We start from the raw sequence: 13600 nt of genomic DNA, 5'->3' as shown, positions 1-13600 counted from the left end.
GAGGCTCCGTCCTTCTCCCTTCGGCAGCGGGACTCGGCAGCCCCCGCCCCCGGCGAGGGTGGGACCCAGCCGCGCTCCCCAGGAAGCCTGGTGCGCCTCGGCCAGCCGGGGCCAGTTCTTCCTCTGCCGGGGGCGAGCCCCGCTGCGTGGCCCCAGCCGGCCTCGGGTAGCGGCGCCCGGCCCCGCTCGCCTGCCTGGCTCCGCGATCCCCTCCAGGGGGCGCGCTGGGGCCCAGCCGGCGTCTCCCGGCGCCGGGGCTGAGTCCGCGAGTTTGAATCGGCAGGCGGCGGAGCGGCCACGCCGGGACGAGGGTCCCCCCGGGCGGCGGGCGGAGGAGATGCGCGGCCCGGGACAGGTGGGTGCTGCGCGGCGCGGCGCGGCGGGAGGAGCGTTCCCGGGTCCCGGCCGCCTGCAGGTGGGGGAGCGTCTCCCGAGCCCCCGGCTGCGCGGCGCGGCGCGGCGCGTGGGGCAGAGAACGAGCGCAGCCTCCGCGCTGCCCCGCCGCCGCATCGGGCCCTGGCACGTGGCCCTGGCGCCGGCCGGGTCCCCCCTTCCCGGGAGCCCCGGGCTGGGAGAAGCGACCCCCTTCCCCGGGTCTCGCACCGGAGGCGGCGGGGCGGCGCTTCGGCCCCAGCTCAGACCGCGCTGTGAGCCGGGCCGGGCCCTGCCGGTGCGAGGCGCCGTGTGTCTTCCCGCCGTACAGCCTGGAGCCCGGGGCCACTGCGCCGCCTGCGAGCGCTGCCGGGGAGCCGGGCGCGCTGGGCTCGGGGGTCGCAGCCGCCGCCGCCGCTTCCTGTCTCTCGAGCGGGTTGAGGTTTGGGCTTGGGGCTGGGGCTCCCCCGACAGCCCCGGCTCCAGGGACTCGGTCTGCGGTGGCCGGTGCCAGCTGGTGGCCGGGGCTGGAGCTGCTGCTGGGGGGTCTTTGGAGCTGGGGGTCGAAGACGGGCCGGACCCAGGAGGATACCGGAGCGAGTGGGGGTTTTCCGAGGGCGCGGGGCTGAGGTGCCTCCGGGTCCGGATTCTGGGCTGGTCTGTCTGCCCGGGACTGTGGAAATAGGTCAGGTCTGGGATTTGGGGCAGCTGTTGGGCAGGGTGGGGGCAGCTCCCCTTGTCCTCTGGGGAAGCTGCACAGGTTCGGGTGGTTCTGAGCGCTGGACGGGAGGTTTTGCAGCACAGGTGTTGCCAAGATGCACCAGGATCCAGGCTCTTGGGGGAAGGCGGAGGAGCGTCTCTGCTCTGTGGGAGTGTTGGGAGGGGGGCTCTTGAAGTCAAATGTGGGTAGTTCTGTCAGCATCTTGGCAGATCCAACTTTTACTTTCATCCCTGTGGGGGCTCCTGGCTGACTGTGTGGTGGCTTCCCGGATGGCACAGGTCGTCTTGGGTCTGAGGCTGTGCCTTTTCGCTCTGGGTTGTTAGCAGCACACTTGGGTCTGCTCTTCCACTGATGACCTTTGAACACTTAGGAAAAGGCAAGCAACTGTCCACTCCCTCTTTTCTCTCACCTGAGTCCAGCAGCTGCGGGATTGGGACAGTTCCTTGTCATCAGAGTTCCTAGCAGCTCTCAACTTGATTTCCCCCAGCCCCTAACTTCTCTTCAGTTTGGAGTCTAAGCCCTTCATCTTCCTTGCTCCACCAGCCCTCTGATCTCCCACAGCCACCTCAAATCCTCAGCTTTTGCGCCCCCCCCCCCCCCCGGAATCCTCAGACTTTCTAGCCTTTAGTGATGTTCCCCTGGAACTCAGCCCTGCTGCTGACTGGTGATCTTAAACAGCAAGAAACAATGGCTTCCCCGCAGTATCAGATACTGGTAAATGTGTGTATAGCACTCAGCGCTGGAGAGTTTGTCATTTAACTCTGAAACCAAATTATGTGACTAAGTAAACAGCTTCACCCGAGATAAATGAGATGGTTCATTTTTGCTAGCTGATATTTACACTGGGCTCAATGCCATCCAGCATTTCAATAACTTCTTCAGCTGATGAAAGCCAAGCACTCTGAGCATCAGTACATGGAAACATTGTCAGTAAAACTGTCAATAGAGGGATCTCATGGCTCAGCAAGAGGGAAAAGGTCATGACTGGGGTGAGATCCAAGTTGTGGTTGTTCTGAATGGACCTTCCATGGTGACTTCTGAATCATCTGCAGTTATTAGCAAAGGGGCCACATCTTCTGCTCAGCCCTCCTAGTCTGGTGTAAGGAAAAGAGGGTGTTTACAAAGGGCATGCAAGGTACTGGGTCGCATGGAGCAGCCAGGCAATGGGTGAGATTCCTTCAGCTCATCCTTTCTGTAGGCAGAAAGACTGTGGCAGTGAAACCTGAAGGCTGTGGCACATGTAGAGGCTGATAGGTGCTGTGCAAATATCACGCAATAAGGTTGTGTTTCTGAACACTGGTATAAGCCACACATGCAATCACATCTGTCTTATTACAAACCTAGAAGCACCATCATTCTGAAGATGGGGCTTGACAGTGTCTTTCTGGCGCATCTATGTATGATGCAAGGAGAAAACAGAAGGGGTTAATTTACAAGGCTAAAGTGTGAGTCATTTGGGTAAATAGTAGTTAGGGCAACTTTTATTAACTATTTAAACCAAAATTAGTATACCAAGCAGATGGTCATCTATTAGCTAACTCTGTCCTTGAGCATATTTATTTTCAGGCTTTTAAGTCCCAGCCTTGCACTAATGAGGAGCTGTGGTAATTGACAAATTCAACCTCCTGCATTCAATAGAGACAATTATACAGCGGGCCCAGTCCTCTCTGTTTTGTCTTTAAAATGGAAAACTACCAGATCAGATTGTCACAACCACCTACAAAGGGATTAAACAGAATGACAAGCAGGGATGTGAGAGATCCTCAAACTGGATTAGATTCATGGGAGAATTCACTTATACTGAATCTGAGTTTAAAAAAAGAGAGAGTGACCCAGTAAAAATACGATTAAATAGTCAAAGTATATGAAAAGTATGAGAATAAAATAGAGCCCTACTGGTGTGGCAAGTAACTCAAGCTGTAAATTGACAATTGCCACTTGTAAATCCCTAGATTTATATACAAAGCAAACGGCTACTTGCATGCACACGTGTGTATCGAAAGTAAAGAATGCATATGCCCAGCAGTCTGAGTTCATGGAATGCAGGTGGGAAGTCTCTTTCCACCCTTTTGCTGGGATGGACTAGTGCTAGACATATGAATATCAAGCCCCCCTTTCCACGGGAAAGATAAAGTGAACACACCTTCCTGCTTTTGATGAAAGGCATCAGACCCTGATGCACAGGTACTGACAGGGGGTGAAGAACTACTAACAACGTAACTATGCGGCTTTCCCCTTCAGCACACCACTAAGAAAATTGTTCCAGCACCTCTGCCCTGAAGGCGATATCTGGACTGTTGCAAACTTGCTGAATGGGTTGGGAGGAAAATATAGATCCAATATGAGTATTTGTGCCAAAACTTCTGTAGTTATTTCTTTCATTGCTGTTATTGTAATAGTTTTCCATACCAGCTGCTGCTTGCACTCCCACATCTTGATCTAATCAGCTCTCAGCAACTATTCTTATTGTGTAGTCTAATCACATGTAATGAAGTTTAGGTTGGGCCCTGTAATTAAATCCTGACAAAAAACAGAGAAAAAAATGCAATTGGGTATGAGGAATTCGGGCAAAGATGATTGTTCTGGATTTTCACCCTATCCAATGCCTGTAGACAGCCTCCAGAAAAGCCCTTTCATTTAGTGCAATCCAAGAATCTCTGCTCTTGGGTCTTGTGTCTTTTTCATCTGTTCTTCTGGGGTGGGAAAGACACTTTCTTCCTCCTTTTTTGCAAAGGCATTAGACTACATGTGACCAGATACATGTAGATTGTCCTGGTCAGGTGATATACCCATATGTTCTCAGTCAGCAAAGTAACAGGAAACACTAGAACTACTCAATCACTTGTAACCATTTCAACTTACATACTCACAAAATAGTGATCAGTAAGGGTTGGATGGCTCCATAGGAGATAACCTGCTGAGCAACAGCATGAATTCTATACAGAACCAATTATGAAAACACCCTATAGCAAACTCTGATATGATTACGAGCTTAGTAGACAAGGGAACATGGTGGACATGGTATGTTATAAAGGTCTTTTATAGTCACATGGGAATTGAAAAGTTAAAATTTAGAGAAACATACCGTGGGGAAGTTATCACATGGACCATTGAGAGAGACAGCAGCGGGAGAATTTTAGAGAAATAGGCAGCAGAGTGATAATGAATTAGGTTGTTGTAAAGTCAGACTCGGGAACTGCTCTCACTAGGCTGCAGTGGCCAACCAGTTAGGGACGAAGAGCCATGTGGATAGCGTGCAAAAAGCCATGTATGAGATATTTCTTTTTATCTATCTGTCATCTATCTAGATAGATACAAATAAACATATAATACATGGCTCAATGCCCTCCTCCTCCCCCAGAGTCAGGCACCCCCAACTTCCCTGCTCTAATCTAGTCCCACTCCCCTCCTCCAACTATAACCCAATCCCCCCATGCCCCAGAGCTAGACACACTCTCACTCCCCTCCCCCAACCCCGCCACTCTAACAAGATTCTGGCAACTCACCAGAACTGTTGCTGCTGCGCCAGAGCTGTTGCCACACACTCCTCCCACCAAGCAGTGGGGCGTGTGCGCGGAGCAATGGACAACACTCATGGGGCACGGCTCTGAGGAGGAGCCACATCTAACAGCTCAAAGAGCCGCAGTGGGCTACCCCTGCAGGAAGCAAAAGATGAAGGCTCTGATTAGGAAAGGCCTTAACTGTAAGCATGTGCTGAATGTAGATGCTTTCCTCCCAGGGAGGGCCTTATCTGCGGACCTGTTGGCTGGTCAGCAAACAGTGATGTAGAAAATGACCTAGGGATGATGGAATCAGCTGGAAGTCTCGACTGAGCTGATACTGTTGCACAAAACATGACCATTGGGCCGTGATATTTGCTGGAGTAGCAGATGGAAACCAGTGAAGAAGCAGTAGTCCCTTTCCGGGCTGTTCTGGTAAGGTCAGGCTTCGACCTCTGACCAGCACTGGGGCGCCTGCTGCTCATAAAGACAATATGCAGACAAATCAGAGCGGCGGTGCCGGGTCGGAAGGGAGTAACTACACCAGTGCAGTTACTGCAGGGTGAGGTTGTGAAGAGACTCCCCTGATCTTTGTCACGCCGAGGGGGTAACAGTTTGAAAATACTTGAAAGGTCATAAGCTAAAGGTCTCGGTGCAGCTCCTACCTCTGAGCCTGGCGGGCCATTGCCCCAGCACCTCTGGCTTGGCACATCCGTTATGAAAGTAACAAACTTGCTTGAGCCCCCAGCCCCTCTCATCCTGAAGGGAGCACTGCCAGGGAAGACGGACGGAGCCCAGGGGTTGCAGGCTGACGGAACACACCCAGAAGCATGAAAGGGAACGTTTTCCTGACTGTGTAACTGAGGCAATGGAATGATTTGTGGTGAGCTTCAAGGGTGGAGTGGTAGTGCAGGTGGAGGTGTGAACTAGCCCGGCAGGGCAGCTAGAGGAAAGCGGGGGAGAGGTCTCACAGAAATGTGATGATGTGGGAAATGACATGCTGGGCTGCTTCCTGCAAGGTGCTGAGTTCACACCTATCACATTGGTGTCAATGGAGTGCAAGGTGCTCAGTGTCTCCTGGGAAGCATTGTCTGTGTCTTGCAGAAGCAGGCCTGTATCTGCCAACTTGTGGCTAGACTTTCCAGAGTCCTGCATTCAGTGCCTGCATGTGCTGCCATAGCCTGCATGTTATCCCAGTCATGCCTAACTGGGAGCAGTGCGATGCTTAGGCAGCAGCTGTTCCCGGAGTGCAGTGAGGCAGTGGGAACTGCGCTCAACTTGCCTCTGCTGGGGGCCATACCTTGCATATCGTACCAGGCTCATTCCTCACCCAGTCAAGTGAATGAAGCAGAGAAGCTGAGCTTGGGTGTATTGTGATTTAGGCTTCTTTATGTTTTCCCCTCCAAAGGGAGTGAGTGCTAAGGTGTGCCATGTTCTCACACTTGGGACAGTCACACAGCGCTTGGTCTCTTGCTTCAGCCACTTTCTGAGCCTCCCAGTCTCTTCCCCTTCTCCTGGTCTCAGACATCCTTCTCTTTCCCCTCTGTTCAGTAACTGTTAGCATAAAGAAGGGCCCAAGGGTCTGGTGGCTGTATATCGGAATAGGTGGTACAGTGCTGGCATGAGAGTAGAACTGCGATTTAATCTCTGCGCTCATTTCACTTTGTAATGCTGTTTCCGTGCCTATCTCCCCAGGCGGTGGGGTCGAGGAGGTAAGAATTTATAGCTGTTTACTCTTTTCTTGCCATTACCAGAGCCTTCTGGGAGAGGACTGCTTGGTCCTGTGGGACTTACTTGAGAGCCTCTCTTACATAGCTGCTGAAATTTCTGGAAAGCTGAGTGTTAAGTAAGTCCAGATACAGCCCATTCCCCGAGGCAGAAGAGTCATGGGAAGTGGGTTAATAAACCTTCTGTTGCATGGCAATAAAAGTTTAATTTTCACTCTGAGATCAGTGCACTCAGGCACACTTGGGAGGAGCTCTGAAACTGGCAGCAGGGAACTTTCCCCTTACAATAAGGTCACCCAGAAGCGTTTGAGGGGCAGCTGCATTAGCCTGCTTCAGCAAAGCCAACGAGGAGTCCTGTGGCACCTGAAGACTAACAGATCTCTTTGGGCATTGGCTTGTTGACAAACCCCCGTGTCATCAGATGCATGGAGTGGCTTGCACATTGCCTTTCTCTATAATTTCCATTCTGCACATCTGACTAAAGGGGTTTTTGCCTGTTAAAAGTTTATGCCCAAATAAATCTGTGAGTTTTTAAGGATGACTTGTTGTTTTCGTGGATACAGACTGACACCCTGACCCCTCTGATTATTAAACTGCTAAGAGAGCTGTAATGTTCATATGTGGCTAGTGCATAGAGCAGTCCCCATATTCTGCAGCAGTCAAGAAAATAGTATTGCCAGACAGCATCTAGAGGGTATTTTTTTCGATCTTACTTTGGTAAAATAACTCTGTCCTGCCATCAGATGAGCAGTATTGACCTCAGGCTGCCTGTGTGGAAGCACCCCAGCAGTTTTATGTTTTCTGTACAAGGTCCAGGTTTTGCAGCCATACAGGAGACTGGTCAGGACTACAGCCTTGTACGCATTCAGTTTAGTGGACTGTTGGCCAAATTATGAACCTGGAAGTCCTGGACAGAGCAGGAACCACGAGCATTGAAGCCATGATTCTGAAAGCCCAGCTTTGCTGGACAGGGCACATCATATGAATAGAGGAGTCAAGAATCCCTAAGCAACTCCTCTACGGTGAACTGTCCCAGGGCAAAAGGAATCAAGGTGGGCCTCGCAAGAGGTATAAAGACTGCGTGAAGGGCAAGATTGCTCATGCTGGTTTAAAACCAGATCAGCTAGAGCAGCAGGCAAAAGACCGAACAGGCTGGCGTGCTCTCGTACAACACACGTGTGACAACTTTGAAGAGCAGCGACACATACGCCTCACTGATGCTTGTGAGAGGAAGAAAGCAACAGCAGCAGCCGCACCAACAGAGCCAGAACAATTCCCTCCCCCCCCCCCACCCCGTGTGAATGCCTATGCTGTTCAAAGCTTGGACTCCTCAGCCACTTGCGAGTCCACAACCAATGAGCCTGTGCCAGCTCAAGAGGTCGTTGTCTGACACGACGGACTACCTACTGCTTTGGTAAAGGCCAAGATGTGCCATGTTGGGGATGTTAGAAAGTACAGTGAACAGGTTCATTTCAAATGTGTTGAACACCCATGGTCTACGTTGTTTAAAATGGCCCATGATGCTGGCTTTCCCCCTTGAGACGCCTTCAAGGGAGCTGACTTGCAGAGCTGCTGAGCATCCCCCCTCCTGAAAATCAAGACACTTGAATCTGTCAGGTTGGATACCCAAAGACAAAAGTCCCTCGATCGCCATCACTCAAAAAGCCCAGATTAGTCCTGGCTTTATGGAGCCAGCTAGGGTTCATTTGGGCACGTAGCAGACGCTTCACCTGCCTGTCTAGCTGGGGTCCAAGGTAATTAATGCAGGTGGGGAGGGAAGATGTGGGGGAGGTGGCTTCAGTTCTTGATGAGGTAAATTGCATCCTTTGGTCTATGAGCCACAGGACTGCCCCTTTTCTACAGTTCATTTTGCTGTTGTTCCTCCCTCCCTCCCTGTCCTGAGAAGGGAGAGAGATTCGGTTCTCCCAGGGGGACCAGTGACTTCTCTAAAGCATTCATAACACAGCCTTACTGTATGTAATGTGTGTTTGGCTCCCCTTCCATTTTCAAGGGTGGGATCAACCAAGGTGGGCTCAGCACTTCTGAATTCAGTCTTCTCCAGTGTGTCTGGTCTGGGAGCGGAGCTTGGTTTGGACCCACATCAGTTACAAACCTCTTTGTAAGTCAGAGCAAACCCCACTGCCACTTAGGAATCTGTTTTGGGACTATCTTCTCACTTGCTCTTTGCTGACAGTAAGGGTTGGGTGTGGCTTATATATTGGAGAAGTTGATGGGAATTTCTGTAAAGCAAGGGCTGGAGACTTTTTAAAATGTAGCCTTTCTTGCAAGCAAGCTATAGATTTATATCTTGAGTATTTAGAGGCGCAAAGGATCATTCGCTGGATGTTGGAGGGGTAATTGTTAGAAGGAATCTCTGCTGCTTACTGATGTCTTTGCCTTTCCACTTTTTAGACAAACATTTGTGCTCATAAACAATTAACAAAAAACTCCTGCTAGAATAATATTTTATGAGGTGATTTGCAATAGGACAAGCTAGATCACCAGGCTGATAGGCTACCAGGAAACTATGGTGGTTCCAAACAACGTAACTAGCAATACATGCTGTTGCCAAAGTGCGGCATCAGACTCTGCTGGCTGAGCAGGTCCAAAGGAGGGATGTAGCAAATGCAGCAGAATGTGGTAGGAATGATTCTCAGCAAAGATCATAGAGACCCAGAGAAAGAATGTAAGTTTTTGCTCGATCCCTGGATGCACAGACTGGAGTCATTCGAGAAGAACACTGGCATTTTTTAGTAGTTGATTTGTTTTGTAAACGTTTTATTCAAAATCCTAATGTCACCTCTGAGAAAAGGTGGTGTAACTGGGCCAACCGTCTGTGCCAATAGTGAAAATGTGAGTTGTCCTGTAAACAGTGCTTTTTTGGTGCCACGACTGAGTGCTGGCACCTTGTCAGCCCCAGGCGTGGGATTGGCAGGGGGTGAGGGAACTGGCTGAGTAGCAGCTCCTATTTTTTTTTTTTTAAACAAAAAAATTACTGCCTGCAGGAAACGAATAGAATTGTGGTGCAAATAGCAGAAGAATAAATTCCCAGGGGAGAACAGGAGCATTGTTTTTTAAAAATCCTGTTCATTGCACTGAGTTCGTGGGACAGAAATGTTCCAGGTATAACAAGGGATAACACAGGTCAGATGATGCATATTAAAGAAATCTAAAAACTGGAAGCAAAAAACCTGAGGTGATTGTTCAAACAGTGGTGAATGATCCCTGCTTCCTAGGAGCCACATCCAAAGCCAACATTCACAGGCAGGGTTGGGCATCTGATCTTCAGGAGTGTTACATTTGCATTGCTATGGAGGCAGAGTGACCTCACTTATAAGGAGAGTTTTGTGGAGATGCTTCCCGAGTTGGAGCAGCCCAAGGTAGTGCTCAGTAGCCGAGGTGGGTCAAGTGAAAACTCACCCTCACTCCAAGGCCCACAGAAAGTGAGGCTGAGGAGTATTTGTTGGGCCGGCACACGTCACTTCATTGAGATGGGTCTCATATACCACGTGGAGGAAGCAGGTACAGTGTTCAGGCAGAATGTCTGCCTTGAAGATAACCAGATGGAGGCCGTTGAGAGGGGCCACGCTCCTGAGGTACTAGTCCCTGGTTCCCAAACTGAAGGAGCAGAACAAGTCAAGGAGAATGGTGCAATAGTGCATGTTACTGGTACAGCAAAGTACTAGGCCTCAGTGGTGCCTGTCATGAAAAGGAGGAGGCAGGGCTGAATTAACTCCTCTGGTGGGGCCAAAAATGAGTCCAGAGTGTGGGAAGGGGCTGCAGGCTGATGCAGGACGGTGGGTGTAAGAAGGGTTGAGGGCTGCAACTGGGATGAGGCTTTGGGGTGCAGAATGGGGCTGCAGGCTGAGGCAAGGGGTTGGAGTGCAGGAGGGGGCTCAGGACTGGAGGTTGGGGTAGAGGTGCATGGTCCAGGTGGGAGTTAGAGTGCTGAAGCAGGCTCAGGGTTGGGGTATGAGGTCTAACCCAGAGCCCACACCCCTTTCTGCACCCTAAGTCTCTAACTCCTTTCATAGGTCTGGGCCAGATAATGTGCAGGGGATTTAGGGGCTGCAGCCCAGAGCCCCAGGCTAAGGGGGCCTCGCAAGTAGATCTGGCCTTTTGGCAGTTAGATGTTTCTCCAGGGCCCTCCTTAGCCCGCAGCCATGGGCTGCAGCCCTTAAAGTCCCTCTCTTAATTCCACCCAGGGAGGAGGGCAGTTCAAGGTCTTCATGGACCTAAAAAGTCTCAGTAAAGAAGTAAGTGGGGTGAGGTATATTCTCCCCACCATGGAAGAAATTCAGCTGGTACAACAGTATCCCCCGCACTGGGATTCTGACATATTCCCTTCCACCCCGACTATGCCCAGCAGAAAACTTGCAAAACCCTCTGAAGGATATTGCTCTACTGCAGTCCAAAAGCTTTCCAAAGGAAAGTGAGTGAGCTGCTGGAAGCCATTCTTCATGGACGACACTTGGGGTACAAACGGAGGTAATGGTGAGATGAGCTCAGAGGCAAATGGGCCAAACTTACACGGAAAAAAGTATAGAAATGAGAGAGATCCTGTGCATTCTAAGAAGAGGTGGCGGGACATCCACAGAGGGCAAGTCCATCATCTTTCAACAATATAGAAATTTTTTGAGCAAATTCCTGCTGTGCTCCGGAAGGCCTAACTCTTCATGAATTACTTAAAACCCTGGTTCTTCCTTTGCTCTTCAAGTGCTCCTGGGTGGGGCCGTAACAATTGATGTAGAAGAGGAATCTGACCAGCAGAACTAGCACTGAGTCTTTCCCCCTTCCCCTGGAGACCACATGTTCTTCTGATTCACATGGAGATGACTAACCCTGTGGAGATGATGCACTAGTGATAACAGCAGTTTTTCTAAGCAGGGTTCTCTTTCCCTGTTTTCACTAGGATTCCATTCAACCTTTTCTTTACTCTTGTGTGATGCTGCCTAGCCTACGCTGGAGGAGCGTTACTATTTTGTCTACGCCTGAGCCAAGGGCTCAGTCCTGGGTCCTTCATGTTCCTGAGCCACACAGTGCAGAATTCCTGCTGTATGCTAAAGTTATTGAGACTTGGCTAAAGTGGACACCAAGGAGACTTTTTCTTTGTTTTTTAGTCTAGCTCTTGTGCTCTCAGTTGCCCCCTGTGTCCTTCCTCTACCTTTACTGGCACTGATTGGTCTGGTGCACATTGCAGCTAGAGGAGACATTGGCGGAGGGGGTGTGTCTTTGCCCCAGTTAACCAGGTAAAACAGGGGAGTCATGTTGGAGTGCAGGGACAGGCGGCTGTTGCCCTGGGGTCGAGCAGAATGGGTGGGTTCAGTCTCAGAAATGGCTGAAATCATCTTTGCTCAGAAGAAAATGTGAAGTGATGGAGGCTTTAGTGGAGCCCTTAAAGCAGGGCTGGCAAAATAACAGCTGGCAGGCTGGAGCTGGCCTGCCAAACCATCAGACCCAGGCTGCCACTGTCTCACAGCTCAGCAGGAGCCTCAGGCAGGCTGCCAGGCTTCTGTACCTGCCCTGACCCGCATGCTGCTCAAAGAGGCTGGCTGTGGGGGCCACGTGATCTCTGCACACGGTGTGCCCCAGGGGAGGATTTGTGTGCTGCTCCCACCCCCAGCACAGTCTCACAGCTCTCATTGGCTGGAACCTGCCAGTGGCAGCTGCCTTTGGCCATGCTTGTGGTATAGGCAGCACAGGGCAGGCCCCTGCATGGCGCACAGAGAGCACATGGCCCCTGCAGCTAGCAGCATGCAGGGGTGTGTCAGGCAGGGTGCTGCCGCAGATAAGCACCTCCTGGCCAGAGCCTGCACCTGGCACTTTATCCAGTCCCTTCCCTCAACTCTCTGCCCCCGCCTCCTGTATCCCTGCCCAGGTCACAACCTAGATCCTCTGCACCCCCATTCCACCTCCCAGACCCTGCACTTCAATCCCCTGCCCCTGGTCAAAATCCAAACCCCTGCAGAACCTCTAGTACTCCTGCCCCATCACACCCCCACCCCATCAAATCTTGACCTTCTCCTCTAGGTCAGACTCCTCTCCCACACACATACCCCAGCCCCCTAGCCTGAGCTCCCTTCTGCACCCAACCTCTGTCCCAGATTCTGCACCCTTCCATTAATACCATGGATGAATATGGCCCTTGACCACTTCCCAGATTCCTGGAGTGTGCCCACCCCAGCCTGAAAGGAACTTGGTTGCTCAGCTGGGAGTTTCTATGTTGCTTCACCGAAGGAGGACTTAATTCACAGATGGGTGTGTATGTGCTCCATACTGCCATGCCTGGGGAAACCTGAGTGGAGTCCAAATCTCAGTTCCCCACAGCTGGAAGAGGCTGGGAATGCTACAGAGGTAGTGAGCTCAGGCCCAGGCCAGAGGAGTTGTACACACCACTCCTGGTCGAGCTGAAGACAGGGCAGAATTCATGGGGTCCCGAAGGGGTCTTATCTCTGCTTTTTGCAGCCAGGAGGAGGATGATTTCAAAAAGATCCTTGAGGTAAAAGAATGAAGAAGATTTCTCCCCAGGACAGTGGCAGGGATGTTGACTCCCCGTGGGGGTCATGGTGTCTGCAGGGGTGCAGATTGTGAGAAGACAGACAAGTACCGTAGGCAGACTCAAGACAACATTTTCAAGTGGGCCAAGCCCCCACAGCTTCAGTTGAAAGTGATTACAACTGCGGGCACTCAGAGTACCTGCAAATCAGGCTAATAATATGCTGTTATATTCATGCCTGATTTGTTTCATTTTCATCCTTCGTTAATAACGAACGATCAGAAGGGAAATAATTAATATTTAATTTCCTCTTATTGCTGGAAGCAGATGACTAAAAGATCAATTAAAATGAAACCAATAAGGAAACCAGAAGAGCCACATCCTGCTGAGATAGAGTAACTCTTCCTCCTGCCTGTGCACACCAGTCACCTCTTCATCCATTAGCGAGGGTGTAGAGAAGCCGGCAGGCCTGCTTTCCACCCACGCCCCAGCTACTGCAACATGATGTGAGGGAGATGGGCAACCTGGGAAACAATTGTAAATAAGGCCTCTAAAACTGTGCTCTCTAAATGCAGGGAACAAACCAGCGAGCAGCATTTAAAAGCAATGGAAAGGAGCAAATATAGAGTTTTGAACCCGTTTGTTGCCAGAAGTGTTTCTCAGAGACAGGGAAAGTCTGGAGGCTGGGGAACGTGTGTGATTGGCGATTCTGAAGATATGTGGCAGAAGGCGGCAGGTTTAAAACCTCTTCAGAGGGAGGAGGTTGTTCTCAAGTGGCTGAAAG

General features: G+C 51.0%; 1 protein-coding gene across 1 annotated transcript in view; it reads left to right on the top strand.

The window, feature by feature from the left end:
* Positions 1-300: 300 nt before the first annotated feature.
* Positions 301-13600, top strand: part of ADORA2A (adenosine A2a receptor) — a 35717-nt gene continuing 22417 nt past the window's right edge. The window contains exon 1 of the mRNA XM_075012544.1: positions 301-355. The gene's annotated coding sequence lies outside the window, so the exon portion shown is untranslated. The remainder of the gene's footprint in view (positions 356-13600) is intronic.

Source organism: Carettochelys insculpta, chromosome 18 (genome assembly GCF_033958435.1).
Source record: "Carettochelys insculpta isolate YL-2023 chromosome 18, ASM3395843v1, whole genome shotgun sequence".
In the NCBI taxonomy this organism is placed as follows: domain Eukaryota; kingdom Metazoa; phylum Chordata; order Testudines; family Carettochelyidae; genus Carettochelys; species Carettochelys insculpta.
Note: the sequence above shows the minus strand (reverse complement) of the source record. Positions and strands in the feature narration are given on the sequence as shown.